This window comes from Perognathus longimembris, chromosome 24 (genome assembly GCF_023159225.1).
Source record: "Perognathus longimembris pacificus isolate PPM17 chromosome 24, ASM2315922v1, whole genome shotgun sequence".
Taxonomy (NCBI): domain Eukaryota; kingdom Metazoa; phylum Chordata; class Mammalia; order Rodentia; family Heteromyidae; genus Perognathus; species Perognathus longimembris.
In genome coordinates, this window is record NC_063184.1 from 28,788,987 (window position 1) to 28,806,554 (window position 17,568).

At 44.0% G+C, this 17,568-nt stretch overlaps 1 pseudogene; it reads left to right on the forward strand.

Annotated features, from left to right (window-relative positions):
- Positions 1-15,315: 15,315 nt before the first annotated feature.
- Positions 15,316-16,546, forward strand: LOC125341548 (annotated as a pseudogene).
- Positions 16,547-17,568: the final 1,022 nt, after the last annotated feature.

Here is a 17,568-nt window from a genome sequence, read left to right on the forward strand (position 1 = left end):
GATGAGGAGAAGTGTTGTTCTTGGCAGCGGGTTGGCCTCATGACCATTGGAGCTGGGAATGAGGCTCGCGTAGCGTTACGATATTTCTTCATTTCTCGTGACAGGGTGGGCTCACAAGAGCAGCCATTCATTTGATTTTTTTTGAGCATCACTAGGCTTACTTGGAAAGTCTTTTCAGAGGTTGTTTAAACAGTGAAGACCTTATAAACCTTCATTCTATTAAGTTTCGCTTGTGTCTTCTTAGTAAATTATGTTATCACAGGGGAGAGATACAACACCGTATTTCTTTCGGTTCAGTTAACAATTTAGGGTATCACTCCAGACATACCAAAATATGGGAGAATCATTCTGTAATTTTTTTTTTTTTTGCCAGTCCTCGGGCTTGAACTCAGGGCCTGGGCTCTGTCCCTGAGCCGCTCATTGCTCAAGGCTAGCGCTCTACCACTGGAGCCACAGTGTTACTTCCGCTTCTGTAATTTCTCGATGCATAATTATTCACATTGCATGATTAACCAGCTATGACTCTGCAAGGACATGACTCGACAGCTCATGAGATTTACAAAGGGTACCTTCAAGGCTTGCCTTACCAAGATCTACATATTTTTTTTAAATGGTTCCCACAGACAAAGAAAAGGAAAGAAGTTAAGAAATTAAAATACAAAACATTGGAGCCGTTTGTTCAGACCACACGAGGGATCCTTTCTTGCCTGTGTGTGAACCTAAACCTTCCTATTAAATATTTCTGTGAGGCTATTTTAAAGTTAGCACGCGGAGAGGAGCCCTCTCTAGTTGGATTGTGGGAATCTCGCGCCGCACTGCTTCTCAGTGTGGAGGGGACTGGCGGAGGGCTGTTTTCTTTGCCATGGGGAGGAACCTTGGATGATAGTGTATTCCTCTGGAGAGCCAGGAGAGGTAGAATGTCCATTTAACTTCCTACCCCTTCCTCGGCTTCATTTCTCAACCGCTGCCATTTATGCAAACCAGATGGGAGCCGAGTGATTTACATGTGGAATAATTCTATTTTATGTTATGAGAAATGTGCATGTCCTGATTTCAGGGTTGTTTTTTTTTATGACAATGCTGATTTTTTTTTTTTTTAGGTGTAGGCTGTCCATAGAGAAAAGCCATCTGTTTCCCTGAGGCCGTGTAATTCTCAGCAAACGAATTCGCAGACTCATATACGTCTCTTTGGTCCACGACCTCCAGGGAAGAGAGAAAAGTTCTGGGATTTCCAAAGTCGGGGGCCGGGGGAGCTCTAGGAGAGGCAGTTATCTGAAGAGATGCAGCTTTACAAAAGAAGCAAGCCACCAGCAAACCACTGCCCAGCAAGCTTAGTTGAGGGAGAGCTACTAAATACTGTCACAGACACTCAGACTCCCTCCTCCTGCCCCCATGTAGTTTTTACCAAAGGCAGCACAAAGGATTTGGTTTTTCTTTTTTGCCTTATCTTTTTTTCAATTCTGGAGTTGGAACTCAGTCTGCAAATTTCCCCCTGCTCTGCTGTGAACATGGTTGGCAGTTGATGTTCATCTCTTGCTCACTAATTTATGTATCATAAACTTCCATGCAGATATTCGGTTCTTCCTTGGTCTTTATTCTTCCTAAGGATCAAAGGGGCAAACTAACCTATATTGTCATCCCAACTGGTGATCTATTGCACTGAACCAGTTAATTAGTGGGAATAAAATGTAGACAGTAGGACAAATTCCTGGGCCAGTAACAAAGGGAATTGCGTGTTTCCCCAAAAGTACAGTATGGGTGTGTGCGGGAGGCCATTGGGTTCCTGCCTGGTGGTCACAGAGGAGGGGCTGGCCATGTCATGTGCTTGACACAGTGGGTCCCAAGGAAGCCACACAGAGGAACAGGGCAGTTCACACTGAGCTGAGGAGGAGCCCAGAGGCAGACTGGCTCCTATTTCTGCAGGATCTAAATGCTGGGTCATTTCCTGAGCTGCACACACGAAGGCGTAAGACAGACAACTGGGCATCAGAGAGCTTGCGAACGATGGAGACTTAGCTTTCGGAGCATAGATTGAGACCAAGTAGAAGTGACGGTAAAAGTGAACCAAAATACCACCTTGAAGGACTGATATGCACTGAACCCACAAACTCATGTTGGGGAAGAAGAGTGGGGGGCAGTGCATGGGACATGGGTTTAAGGGGACAAAGAAATAGGGGGAACTGGCAGGCGGGAGGAGGCAGATCTCCTGGGAGATCCTAGCTCCTTACTGGGCTCTGAAGGGGTGCATTGCAGAGGATTATGGAGCTCTGCTTGTTCTGTGGTTGTGGTGATGTTCTTCTTTCTTTCCTTGCTACCTAGCCCCCATGAGGTGAGGAGATTTATCCATCACTCACGCCCCGCCATGATATGTAATCTCCCCACAGGCCCCAAAGCAACTGGGTCAATCAAGCATGAACTTCAAACCTTTGATACTACAAAAAAAACCCAACAACCCTATCTTCCTTACAAGGTGAACATCTGCAATATTTTATTACAGCTATAGAAAAGTGACTTTCTCATCCTTTTAGGAGCTCCTGGGGCAATTAAGGACGCTTGAAACTAAAACCTTATTTATAACAGCTGGCATATACCACCTCAATCCACATTAGTCAAGCTCAGGATATGGAGACTCTGTGAAAAAATCACTTCCTTAGTCCATTTCCACCTCATCTAGCAAGATCACTAATCATAACTTGAACCTTATCTCTTTCACTGACTTAGAAGGTAGAGACAATTCCTTCCACATAAAATACGTAAAAATAGTACAACATGGAGAGTGATCATTAGTTGTCAATTGTGGAGTGGAGTAGTTTTATTTCACTGGAAAAAATCCCCAAGTTTATCCTTTTCCTTACAAAAGAATATCCCGCATCATCCATGACCCTTGTTTGGAATTAGCCGTTTCCCCACTTCCTTGTTCTTCTCCCGAGTTTCAGTGTTCTTCCATATATGAAGAAGATGGTCGTAACTGCCCATGGGAAGATGGAGTTGGGGATGGAGCCCTTTATACGAACACCCTTCCCCTCCAGGAGGTGCGTTCCCGAGTCATTTCTTCCTGCTCTGCACATGGTTTGCTAAGTGCGCATTCCGTCACACTGGCTGTCCCCGAGACCCTGACGAAGCTGCCTTCACCTTCTCCCAGCCACGGAGGGAGCGCGGTGGTCCTCAGTGCTCCCTGCTCTTCCTGTCTTTGCTTTTTACTTAGACACTTTAAGTATGGTACTGTTCTTCCCCCTCGTAGAGACTCGAACTCCAACCCCATGCTCTTTGGTGCCAAACTTTCTCTTCTCACGAAGCATATTTACTTTTATAAACGCACCATCTGCTCTTGGATCTCCATGGCTTTTGGGGGTGGGGGGGGTAGGGAGGAGGTGCTGGTCCTGGGGCTTGAACTCAAGGCCTGGCATCAGACCCTTAGCTTTTGTGTGTGAGGCTGGCTTCAAATCGTGATCCTCAGATCTCAGTCTCCTTAGTAGCTAGGATGACGGGCCTGAGCCACACGTGCCCAGCTTCCTTTCCCAATGCTTCTTAGCTTCATCTGTATGGACATGTGAACATAGTTCCCAATTTAAAGCTGCCGGAACTTCGCATGAACTAGCTAAGCTCAGTCATTTGCGTATTGATTTCCCAGGTTGTGTTAGAACACAGAATGATGACAGATAGCTCCTTTTCCTAACTCCTCACTGAGTTCCCGTTGGAAAAAAAAAATAGGAATTCTTACTTATCATTGATACTGTCCATTGGTGTTGGTACTTTGGTACTTATAAAGCCTTCCACACACTCCTTAAAGAACTCAAGGGCGGTTAGAAGGATCCAAGAGGCCAAAATTACATTTATGACAGCGAGAAGACAGTATTATTCCCTTCCACAGCAGATTGGCAAACTGACCAATCACATTCCTTTGGCAAACTAATTGTTCTCTTTGAGGTTCAGCTTTCACTAGATTTCTTCCTAAGGGAATCTAAAAGGAAAAGCAAGGAGTAGAAAGAGCTTTTATCTTTGTTAAGGAAAAAAAAAAGAAACAATTGTTTTTCTCTTTCTTAAGATATTCATTCATTTAGAACGGGGCTGTCGCCAAAGTAGGGCTCAACATTCAGTACAGTGAAAGAGACCAACTCTTAATTCATACAATATTTAGGTACAAATTTCTTACTGTTGGCTTTTTACCCAAAAATACAGGACTTAGGAGAGTTTCCAAAGTTTTATTTCATTATTAAATAATCTGATCTCAGGTCTCTGTCAAAAATACATTGAAAAAGGTAGGTGTCTAAAAGTTGTAGAATAATAAAGCTGCTGTGGACAGTGTTAAGCTTTAGAGAAGGCATATTGCTAAAACCAAACTTGGGAACCAGTACACGGAGTGAAGGTAAGGACAACCCAGAAAATTGTCTTCTGGGAAATTTCCCTGGGTCCCCGGGCTGGCTCCTTTCTGCTTGGACAGTTTGCTGTAGATGGTTTTCATGAAAGGCAACTTTAGCTTTTACAAATCTTAATGCAGTAAATATCAAGTAAAGTAAACAAAATGTATGTTTGATCATCCATGGTAGGTCTAGAGTGCCCAATTGTATTAACATTCATATTCAAACTGTGTGTGTGTGTGTGTGTGTTGTGTGTGTGTGTGTGTGTGTGTGTGCTGGTTCTGGGGCTTGGACTCAGGACTTGGGTGCTGTCCCTGGGCTTAGGTACTCAAAGCTAGCACTCTATGACTCGAGCCACAGCTCCACTTCTGTTCGTTGTTGCTGTTGTTGTTGGGTAACTGATAAGAGCCCACAGACTTTCCTTTTTGGGGCTGGCTTAGAATGATGATCCTCAGCTCTCAGCCTCTTGAGTTGTGAGGCTTACAGGTGTGAGCCACTGGAGTCCGGCTTACTTTCTTTTCTTTTATTATTATTATTTTTAAATTTAAAGATGAGTTGGTGCTCTCCGTCTCTACCAAGTACCACTGTCTTCTACTTGGAAAAGCCCATCTAGCACTTAACTTTCGAAGTTCCTTATGAGTTTGATCAAAATCAGTCTGTGAATTAAATCTTACCATGTGACCTCATTTCAAGAAAGAATTGAGCAGGGAAGCTAATCCTCTTAGAGGATTATCTGTTTCTATGGAAACACATAATTTGGAGTCTCTTGACTTTCAACTAGAAGGTCTTCTCAGCTAATCGATATTTGTGAAGCATGGGCCAGGTAACCTGCCATCGCCCGCTACACAATACCTTGGGAATTCAATCGAGACTCTTTTAGTATACACATGCATGCAGCTATGCATCTGAAGTATGCTCCTCTGATTATTGCTCACTTTTATTTTAATAGCGTTTTGGGGCGGTGAGGGTTGGGGGGGGGGGACTACTTAAAGCCTCATGCTTACTAGGCCGGTATTCTCCCGTTTGAGTCCTTTCATGCTTTGTTACTATTCAGATCCGTTCCCATGTTTTGGCCTGGGCTGGGCCCTGGACTGTGATCCCCTTACCTACACCTTGACACATAGCTGGGATTACTGCAGCCTACCACAGACTTAGCCCTTCACTTGGCTTGTTGGTCCATAAGGAGTCTTGCTAACGGTTTGCCTGGGCTGGCCTTGAACCACAATCTTTCTGATCTCCCGAGTAGCTGAAATCATACGTGTGAGCCACTGCCTATCCTAATATTCCTAAAGTACAGTAAAGTGAAAGCTGACAATATACCAGATTTTGTAGAAGAGTAATGCGTACCAAATATTTAATAGCAGAGAACCACAGAAGTTTTGTAGGTGTTGTATAACGAAGGAAAAAACTTTCAAAAAGTAATTTTTTTTCCAGTTCTCTTAAATATAAGCCAGACACGTACACTTCTGGGTTCAAATTCTTCATGAAAGGTTGCAGCCAGTCACAGTTGATTCTTTTAGAGTTCCTGAAAGATTGTCCTCTCCAAGAGTCCACTAACACTCTGAAAAATGTAAAAGAACTGTCTCAGGATCTAGAAAGTTAAATGAAATAAAGGAAAAAAAACACAGTTTAAAATGTTGATGTGATTTGCTCTTTCATTCATGTGTATTCAATGGCTTCTTCACCAACTCTTGTATCTGAAGCTTTGTGTTCCAGTCAAAAGAACTTCTAATTCCCTGCTCCTTTTTTTCCCCCCTTCTTTTGGCCAGGGTAAAATTATTCTTGGAAACTTTCCTGACGCGTTTTTTTTTTTTCCTTTTCAATTAATAGCTGTTCACATTCCTTTATTCTTCCCTCTTCATTTGCTCTGAGTAGGGAAGGAATAGTTGGGGAGAGAGAGCTCAGCGGTTGCCCGAGTCCTGTTTCACCTCCGTTGACTTTGTCAGATTTTTATTTTATTATCTTTAAGTGACTGAATGAAGGGGCTTCTATTCAACATGTCATTGTAGGCGAGCCATGCCTCTGGATCATCTGTGGAAGACACAGGAGGTATGGCGCCTTCTTGCGCTCCAGCTATCAGTGACCCAGAGGCATTTCTCCAGCTGGTTACCCAGCTCCTTCCTTACCTGGTCATCGATCCCATGCCAGGCTTGGTGACAACCTCTGCCTCTCAGAATTCAGCATGAGCACTTTAGGGTGAGTTGGGAGGGGAATTGCTTGTTCTAGAAGTCACCTGGAAGGAGAAGTTTCTTGATTTCCTGGTGTCAGGAGTACAAGTTGCTGTGGAGTACATCAAACTAACAGCAACAGACTTGGAAATCCATTCTCAACTACGTCTGCCTGCCCCTGGCTTTTGCATTTACCTGAATGTCTGATGGTTCCTCTAGCACATCCGTTTCTCTTGAAGAAAAATAAAAATTCAGCTCCGTGTTAGACAAGGGCTTATACAGTTGTTTGGAGAAAGTCATCTTTCAATTTGATTTGGGTAAAGTTGGTGTGTTAGCCTAATGTGATTTTTTTCTATTAGATCTGAAGAAACCTTAATCGACTGGAGTTAACGTTAAGTATTTTCCTTCCCCTCAGTTCATATTTATTAGTGCAAGGGTCTTGAATAGGTGTGATCTTTAACAAAGCCGCTTTTCTGGGCTTTCCACTCCAACTATTAACGTGAGGATTAATTGGTTGCCTAAATGACTTCCTCTGCCTGGTGAAGTTCAACACAGCCTTCGCTGGTCTCCACCTTCCACAAAATGTTAGAAACAGCAGGTGCCACTTCTCGTATGTTTATTGGAAAACCATGTGCCTCAGGTTCCTCTCTTCCACCTTACATTAATACCAGGGCTGATGATGGAAATGGGAGCAGAATAGAGCCCAAGGGTGAGTGTCCCAAGTTAGGAAACACGGGGAAAACTTCTATGATCACCACCACCAGGCCTGAAGTGCCTATTTGCCTACCACACCATCTTGGTTAAACCAGATTAGTCAGGCGAGGTCAGGATCAAAGTGACTTACTGGGTTCTTGGTGGCTTCTGTACTGTGGGAAGTTTTGAGTTCCAGAACTGGGAGTGTTTGACATCCACCGAGAGGCAAAGATGTCAGAGCATCTAAACAGAACAGACTTCCTGTGCACCACGGAAGAAAATGTCCACAATGATCTAGAATATTCTAGAGCTGACTATAAGTGCCACGGTGATTGGAATGGTGGCTCGTCCCACCAACCAAGCAAGAATATGCATTCAAATAGAAGTCATGATTCCAGTAACACACTCAGATCCCTCCTATTCCACGAATCAAACTGGAAGCGGCCAGACGGGGCTCCATAGACCTGTACGGGGAATAAAGTTTTCTTTTAAAACACTAATAACAATGGACAGGAGCCTAGTGTAGGAAGGGAGGGGCAGATGAGTCATCTCGTGGAGATGGATTCACTCCTTTAGCCCCTGAGGGGCCATTCAGCATTGCACTATTTACACTAATTAGCACTCTTGGGTCCACCTATTAACGAAGGCCAAAAGGAGAATGGTTTGCTCCTCAGGCACCAAGAACATAAGGCCCATTATTATTGTTTATGATAAAATGTTGTACTTACCCTCCACCTTTGATCCAAGCTCAAAGGCTTTTTCTCCCTCTCATTAACCCTATATCATCGCTGGGATTAAGTGGCTGGAATGTGTGTTATTACTGCCAGTCTTGGAGAGAAAAGGGCTTTGGGGAGGCATGTCCCAGTGGGAAGGGATGGAAGTCAGGGAGCCTCGCTTGTCTTCTTGGGGTAAAAATAACTGTTAATAAAAGGAAACGACGAAGCCAGGTACTGGTGGCTCACACTGGTAATCCTAACTACTCAGGAGCCTGGGCTCTAAGGATCCGGGTTTGAAGCCAGCCCAGGCAAGAAAGTCTATGAGATCCTTATCTCCAATTAACCACGAAAAAAATCCACCCAGAAATAGAGTTGTGGGTCAAACTGTAGAAGGCTAGCCTTGAGCAAAACAAGCTACAAAGGGCAGCACCCAGACTCTGAGTTCAAGCCCTAGCACCGGCACGCATGCACACGCATGCACATGCAGGTACACGCATGCACACACACACTTCTCCTTATCACTTCTTGCTTCTCTTCCTTCCTCATCCCGCCTCTCTCTTGGACTTACTTGCAGTGCTGTTCTCTGTGTAAAGTCGTCTTCCTTTAGGCAAAGAGGCTGTACACATTCTTCATGAAATGGTCATGCACTTTGCCCCAAGGGGATCTTTCCGATAATCTGTGTGTCACAGGAAGACAGTTGTAGCCACTGGCGTCCATACAGCAGAGATGACATCATGGCAATCCACCACCCAGCTTCACAGGGAGCATTTCCAGGGCCTCTTTGCCGTGGGGTTCTGGTCATGTGGTCAAGACGGGACTAGGCAGCTGTGCTTCTCTAGGAGCAGCCACAGTGGTCTGGGGCCTCCGACAAGTGTGGGTTAGCAACGGACTGGTGGGATGTGCTGTCCAGTCCTTTCGCCACTGCAGCGTTCCCAGAGGGTAAATAGATGTCCAACCGCTCCTTCCTAAGGAGCAGCCAGGAAATGGAAAGCAATCCAGCAGCGGCAGAACAGACAGCCCGAGAGTGAAGGGACCAGGACGAAGAGCATCTTTGTAGGATGGAAGGCAGCAGAGGAGAAAAAAGGAGGAGCCACGCCCCTCCCCTGTCACCAAGCCACCCCCCCCTTCCCCTGGGGACCGGACACTGTTGTCAACACTTTCTCATAAAGCTTCCCTGTGCCTTGAGGCTGGTGATTGGTGAGTCAGCCGTGATTTAACTTGGGATGGAGGTGACAAAGGCCACTGGGGTCCCAGGGCCTGTGCTGGTCCATAATTACCTTCTGATGTGGACACATGCGCTGACAAATGTGATTTAGAGCCTGTCAACGTGACCTGTCAGAGAAACAGTTGTCCACGGGGACTTCCCGTGTGTCTTCTTGGAGCTCAGATGACAGTGGAAGGTATCCTCACGTCTCTTAGAAGGAAAAAAAGAAGGAAGAGAGAGAGTCTGAACCACAAGAGTCAGGTCTGGCTCATAGGAGATGTTCAGTTAATCCCTACTGGTTATTATAATAGTTTCAATGACACACTACTTAACTATATTTAACACATTATTGGCTTTATTTATTTTCATGCCAGTACTGGAACCCAGGGCTCAGGATCATTGTTTAAGTAGGCATGGCGGGGTCTCACGTAGGCTGAGCACGGTTGGAGGGAATGTCATTTCCTCTTACCCGCAAGAGGAGTGCTGGGGGTTGATGCTTCTTATCTCGTTCCTTCTGGGAGAGTGTTCATATTCCCTCCAGGTGTCTAATGAACAGAGAACTTAAGTTCCATCAAAGAGCCGTCTCATGAGCCATTGTTTTGGAATTCATTTTTGTGGCTAAATTGATCACGGAAGGCTGTTTCTAATTTAGCAAACTGGAACTCTGGAGTCTTAGTATTCTTATTCCTTTCTTTCCTTGCCTGCTTTCCCGACTCTCCTAGCCTGTGCCTGCTGCCCCTGTGTGAACTCAAAGCATTCTGGGAAAGCAGTTATTAAAGTGTATCAGCTAGCGTTTAACTTCCACTTCTAGCATTCCTGGTCCCTCACCTACGCTGTGAACTTCTAGAGAAGCAGGGCCATGCTTTTATTTGCTCTAAGGGACCAAATGAATATGTGTTTCTCCAAGTTCCCTAGAATCCTTAGAATTTAAAGGACATTTGAAGGTCTTCCATGTCTTAGCTTGTCTCATCTTTAATGCAGCGCATGCTGGGTGCTTTAGTTGCTATAGTGTTCTCGAAAGGCCCATATGGTAAAGGCTCAATCACTGGCCTGTTGGCACTGTTAGGAGATGACAGAACCACTAGGCATGGGGTCTAAAGAAGGAAGTTAGGTGCTGAGGACATAGCCTTGGAGGTAGAGACCCCAGCCCTGTTTTCCCTTTCTTTTTGCTTTCTGCCTTCGCAGATAGGAATCTGGGTGGAGCCACCTTGCCATGAGACTTGTAGGTCAAGTGCATGCATAGTAAGTGTGAAAGGATCTAACGCAGACATTGTAAGTTTCATTTGTAAAATTTACGAATGAGGCTATCTGGACCAGGTAAGAATTTTTGTAAACTGCAAGTTTAATAGATGTTCAGGTCACCTGTTACTTCTTGAAGCAACTTTGATAATTGGAGTGTTTCAAGAACATTCACCCATTTCATCCTAGTTTTAACTTTAGTGGAAAAAGGTTTAAAATATTTTCTTTCATCATCAAAATGTCTTTGGCCTTTAAAATGATGTCAAGGTTTATTCCTGATATCTTTCAGGGGTATTTTCTACCATTTATTTTCTAATAAAACACCGTGAGTGGCTGATCTTCACATAGAATCAGCTTTTTGCTTTATTGCTTTTCTCCATTGTTTGTCTGTTTGGTTGAGTTCCGTTCCTCTCCATATGACTCACTTTCTCATACTTATTTCAGATATAACCCCCCTCTTGTGTAAACTCATTGTAGTGAGTTGAGATACTTCCTTTCTCATATGAGAACACTGTGCTATGCATTTCCCTCTAGTGCCACTATAACCTCATGAGAAAATACAGACAAAAATCTACCTCAAAATCCAGACAAAATAAGCCTTGATTTCCTCACTTCAGAAACGGAGATAATAAATTTTGCTTGAATTAAAGTCACCAAATTTTGCAGTCATTTCTTGTGCAGAACTACATAACAAATCCAAATTATCAAGGATGTGTGAAAGCATAAGAAATATACTAGAAGACCACCAGAATGTTTTTAACCTCATTGGGAAAAAAAAATCCTACAAATTACTCTTGCTTTTATGATTGCAACAGAGTTCTTAACATAAAACAATTAAGGTCAGGCCAGGAAACAGATCACTGAATTGCCTAAACTGCGGGATGTTTGTTCTTGGTTTTGTAAGTGGAGACTCTAGGCCAAGAGGGCCTCAGAGTTTCTCCATCTCTGCCTCCCACACGTTCCATTGTCTCCTGACCCTCTCTTCCCACCTGTGGCTGCAGGCTATATGTTATCATTTGTGACTTGGTTTTCAGTGCTTGACCTCGATCATGACCGCACCAGAAAACATCCCCAAAACTCTGGGCCATGATAGCTTGCCAAATAATCAGCAGTAAATCATCTGTCAACGACTCACTGTGAAAACTTAAAGCCATTGGACGTATCTTTGGAATGTATTTGCTCAGCGATCCCCTTCCAGTCACCCAAAGGAGATAGAACATTTAGAGGATAAATCAGAACCAAATCACTCCTTTGTCACGATACCTACACATTCCCTGCTGTCTGTGCTCAGATACTTTGTGATCATCTTGGACAATTCTCTTCTGAGTGTGTTAGTAAGCTCTCTATCCCTGTGACAAAAATACCTGACAGAATCAACAAAGGCAGAGGCTTATTTTGACTCACACATTCAAGTGCCCGGTCACGTGGTGCTGTCATTCTGGACCTGTGATGGTTGGCATAGTACATTACGGTGGAGATCTTGGTGGGCAAAACCTTTTAACACCATGCTGGCCAGGAAATGAGAGAGAGACAGAGAGACAAAATTGTTGGGGTGTCAATATCCAAATCAAGGTCACAACCCCAATGGCCTAACTTCTCTCTAAGTCCCACCAATAACACCCCAACAGCACCACAGGCTGAGAAGCAAGCCTTACAACCCATGAGCCTTTGGGTGATATTCAAAATCCGAACTCTAACACTGGGCCTAAAAATCTATTGTCTTTCCATCTCGTATCACCCGTTTAGATAACATCTCAAGCAATGGTGAAATAACCACGGACAGCTTCAGAGTTCTTTTCATAAAGGCGCTTGGGGCCAGGGTGTGGTCGTGAGTGGTACTGGAGCTACCTTGGGAGGCAAAGGGAGCCGACAGGGTGGGGTGGCGGCCGACCTTCCTCCTTCCAGGCACTCACCAGCTCTGGTGCAGAAAGCAGCTTCCTACCATGGAGACCTCTCTCCGCGTCTTCCGCCAGCAGTGACTTTTTAGTCATGACTTCACTGTGATTCCTCAGAGGAGTGATTTTGAAACCTTCGTAGGCAATGGAGCCACAGGGAGATCTTGTCAGAACGTGTTTCTGGGGCTCACCCCTGGAGTTGGCTGGTCTAATAATTCTGTGGTAAGGCTAGAGGGTTTACACTTCCAGAAAGTTCCCAGGTGGATGATGCCGATGTTGTCTACTCCTAGTTGACCAGAAGGATGGCTGCCCCAAAGTTTCAAGCCTGGGTGGGCATACGGCAAGGACAAGAGCCAAGGAAACAAAGATTGCCCGCCTTCTTTGGCTCTGTGATGCTGGACATAACATGTCCCCCACAAAAGGCTCATGGGACATACTTGGTGTACCCAATCGCCAGAAGATGCTTAGATCATGGAGACTCTGTTTTTCCCTCGCTGATGAATTTAAAATGTGAATAGGCTATTAGAAGGTGGTGAAATGATGAGACTCAGAGCCTCCTTCCAGGAAGTGGACCATTGTGCCTTGGAAAGGTCTATGTTGCTTCTAGCCTTTTCTTGTTCATCCTCTCTCTCCCTCCTGGCTGACATGAGCCGCAGATCTCTTCCACCAGGCCCTTCATCCGTCCTTCATGTTCTGTCTTTCCTGTAGGCTAAAAGCAATGGAGCCAGCAGACCACAGATGAAAGTCATAGCCCGGGTTTCTGGGAAACCCCAAACAAATCTTCCCTCCTTTTTGTCTCACTGATGACAATTCAGCAGGAAGCAATGAAAGGAGTAAATGTTTGAGAGGAGGCAAGGGGGAGAAAATCTAGGTTGAGGGTCACATAAAGGCGAAGGTAGTCAATGACATATACTTGACGGGGAAGTTTTCAGAGATCTGTCAATATTTCTCCTTCAAAGCCCAGCGTGGTTAACAAAAAAAAAGCCCAATGAGGTGACAGACACCTGTAATCCAAGATACTCAGAAAGTAGAGATTGCGAGGACCGTCATTTGAGGCCAGGCTGGGGCAAAGAACAAGTCGGATGTGGCGGTACGTGTCTAGAATCTGGCTACGTGAGAGGTAGTGGTGGGAAGACCATTGTCTGCGGCTGAACAAGAAGTGAAAAAGCGAAAGGTAGCGGAGGGGTGGCTTTCATAGCCAGTGGGAGGCCCTGAGTTGAAACCCCATTACTGCCCTGAGTAAATCAGACTTAGTGGTTTATACCTTTTCTGCTACAAATTAATCTTCTTACCCACATTATGAACAAAAGGCTGTGTCTGAGGGACGAGAAGGAAGGGAGGGCAGTGACCTTGGGACTGAAGAGCTACAGACCTGCTTCTTGCCCCTCTTCCTTGATCTTCCTGACCCTTCCTTCCCATGCCTCGTTCTAGCAAATGTATTTGCCATTTCCAGCCCTGACTAGTTCATCATGTTCATTTCGGACCCTCAGAAAGTTAAACAACCAGCGGAAAGATTAAATTGGAGGGGAAGGATACACTTCAGGCTGGGATACTTAGACGCCTAAGGTATGTTGTTTCTTAACATCGTGTTCATCTAGGTGACATTTGCAGTGGAAAAAAATCATGGAAACTTCTGATGGTGGCGATGATGAATCACACCAGTTTTGTCTTCAGGAGTCTTCAGTATAGACAAATGATTCCTCAGAGGTTAGTTCAACTACTCTTGTAATTGTACATCGTGAGCTCAAGGTAAAAAGCTTTCTTCCAAACACCAAAGCCTCATTAGCGTTACTAGAGCAGAGCACTCTTTTTTCCTGCTCCTGGCAGGCTACACCTTTCCTCTTCTCTAGGGATTTTCATGCTACTCTTCCCACTCTCCTTGCCCACCCATGAAAGGGCTGACGTGTGAGCCCTGGGCTCCATGGCTCTGTCAATGGTAGGCACTGGACCAATACTAACAGAATGCTCATCTGGACTCCGTCCAGATGCCAGGCATAATCTTCACACAACAGACAATAAACAGTAGTGAACGGAGACGGTGGCCATTGGACTTGCAAAAGAGGTGCCTGATTTTATTATTGATATTCTTTGGCATTCACTATTCTTGCTCCTTTATTGGGATCTGGTAGGTAAACTGAAAAACAAGCATGAAAATAATAGTTCTGTAAAAAAAAAAAGTTGATGAATAAAAACATTTGTACCAATTCTGCAAACCTGCAAAAAAAAAAAAAGAATAAGGGATTAAGAGGAATATTAGCATCTTCTAAGATTGTTGGAAGAAGTAAAAGGACCGAAGAAGGATGAGTTACACAGGCTGTGTCTCATTCAGATTTTTCAATTCCCAGATGAGAGAATTTGGTTGGACAGTGAGGGTGTACAGTCTTTAATTTGGTTGCAGTGATCTGTATTGGAGAGAGAGAGAGAGAGAGAGAGACAGAGAGAGACAGAGAGAGACAGAGAGAGAGACAGAGAGAGACAGAGAGAGAGACAGCGAGAGACAGAAACAGAGACAGAGACACAGAGAGAGACAGAGACAGAGACAGAGAGACACAGAGACAGAGAGAGGACTGAAATCAGAGTTACTATGGTTCAAGAATCCTTTTTCTGTACATCATTCTTCAGAGATGTGTTACAGTGGTCAAGAATAATTTTTTTTATCAGTGAAATGAGCATATTCAATAGAATAAGTATAAGTATGGGTTTTTTTTTGGCCTGAATTATGAACAGTCTTTTTCAAAGTAGAGGGAACACAGAGCATCTCTAGTTGAGATCTGTGCCATGCTACTCAGACTGGGGTGTCCAGACCATGAACACTTGCTAGAAATGTACTTGTTAGAAATGCAAATCACACTTCTTACTCTAGATGGAGTGAATAAAAATCTTGGTGTAAAGCTGCAAAATTGTGTCTTAAAATGTGTTTAGATGGATTTGAAGTGGGAAATTTGCGTGGTTGCCTAAGCGGGTTGTGGGCACCAACTGGTGACCGGAGGTGGCGCTGATCCAGTCGAGGGAAGACGGAGGGGCTCAGGCCTGTCGCGCCCAGTGTCTTACACAATGGTACAGGATGAGCTGGCACACTTTGATAAAAGCATAAGTGAATTTGGGAGTACGTTCCGAAATACTCTGAGTGAAACTCCCTATCAGATGGTGGGACTGAGAGATGCCTACAAGGACTCCATTAAAGCACTGTCAGAAAAGCTGTCTGTGACATTAAAAGAAGAAGAAAGAATGGTCGAGATGTTTCTGGAATATCAAAATCAGATCTGCAGGCAGAATAAGAGCATCCAGGAAAAAAAAAAAAGAGCACCTCTTAAAGTTGGCCGAAGTCAAAGGCAAAAAGCAGGAGCTGGAAGTACTGACAGCAAACATCCAGGATCTTAAGGAAGGATATTCTAGGAAAAAAGAAGCTATTGCCACTGCTAACAAAGCTAATGAAGAGAGGTTGAAGAGGCTGCAGATGTCAGCAGACGTGTATAAAGATCGACTTGGACTAGAAATTAGTGGCAAATTGCAGTTTCTATTCACCGGTATTGACCCCAAGCAGCCTGAGACTACGTTTACGTTTTCCTTACATTTAAATGAAGCAAGAGACTACGAAGTGTCAGATAGTGCTCCTCATCTTGGAGTGCCTTGCAGAATTGCAAGAGAATGTGAGGAAGACCAACCATTTTTCAGCTTTTCTTGCCAATGTTCGGAAAGCTTTTACTGCAATGGTTTATAATTAATGTCTAAATAGTATATAAAGATCATTGTTTCTTTTTCTGTCATGTATCCTTTTGTAAAAGAGTTCTCATACATTGTCTACTTATAATTCATTGCTTTTTTGTGATATTTCTAGGGGGTGTATAGGAAACCAGACCACCTAACCCCCAAATGTGCCTCTTTGATGTAAATATGTTTGAGCTGACGAAGCAGCAAAGTGAGAAAAGCTCTCTGCCCTTCCCCTAGTTGCCTAAAAGCAAGACATAACATTGTAGAAGTGACTTTGCTCTTCATGTCCACAAGGCAAACAGAAGGCCACCACTAAAGAGAATCTTTCCCAGTTCACACATGGCGGCAGGAGAATTCGTAAACCTTACTTCACTGCTTTCTTCCCACGACCTCATGTTCCACTGCTCCCCACCTCTGGAAGCCTAAACTGCTTTCTTCTGTAAAAACTTTTCTTTGTTGATGACCCTATGTAAGCCAGAGCTCTAAGCAACTTCTTCGAGTTACCATCCCATGTGATGTATTCTGCGTGCATTAATAAAGTTGCTTGCATTTATCTTTGTTACCCTGTCTTGTACAGTTGTTTCCAAAGTGTGAATTTTCAAAGGGTTGACATAAGTCTTTCCTGCCACTTGTATCCCTTTAAGTTATTTTAATTGATGTCTTAAGAGAAGATTGACAAAGTAAATGTGCCCTTTTAAAAATGAGGTGTAGTTAATATACTCTGTATTTTCTTTTTGTTAAGTATCAGGCATGAAGAAGTATATGTATGGCTAGCACTGGGAATGGGAATTTGTACAACCTGCCCTGTGTCTCTGCCATCTTCACAGCTTTGGAAGATTCTGGGCTCTTATTAAAAGATGAAAAGAGTGGGCCCAACTTTGGGTTGACAACATTTAAAAAATATTTGACAAAATAAATGCTACTGTTTTCGATCCTTAAAAAAAAAAATGTGTTTAGATGATTCTGATGCATGCAAAATTTTCTTCTGGGGCTGGGGATATAGCCTAGTGGCAACAGTGCCAGCCTCGGATACACGAGGCCCTAGGTTCGATTCCCCAGCACCACATATACCGAAAACGGCCAGAAGCGGCGCTGTGGCTCAAGTGGCAGAGTGCTAGCCTTGAGCGGGAAGAAGCCAGGGACAGTGCTCAGGCCCTGAGTCCAAGGCCCAGGACTGGCAAAAAACAAAACAAAACAAAACAAAACAAAATTTTCTTCTGCACAGGAACCATGCAGGGATATAAAAAATACATACATTTATTTGGTGATTTTGCGATTCCACATGTCAATCAAACTTCCAGTGATTCCATTTCTGCTGGTATGGGGATCCGGTGAGTGGCAAAACCCTACAGCTAACAGAGGAGAAAACACATCTCTGCTTCCAACTGCTGAAAACCTATAGTTAAAATAATTGTATTGAAAACCAGAAAGTAGTAATGATGGTTATTGCTCTTGGATGAAAATACTTTGTGGGCATCTTCTTTTTCTTCTTTGAGGGGAGGAAATCCTTACCTTTAACTAGCAGGTCTACAAACAGGATTGGTTATAAAATTTCTGTAGTAGAGTCACTCCATAGCCATGAGT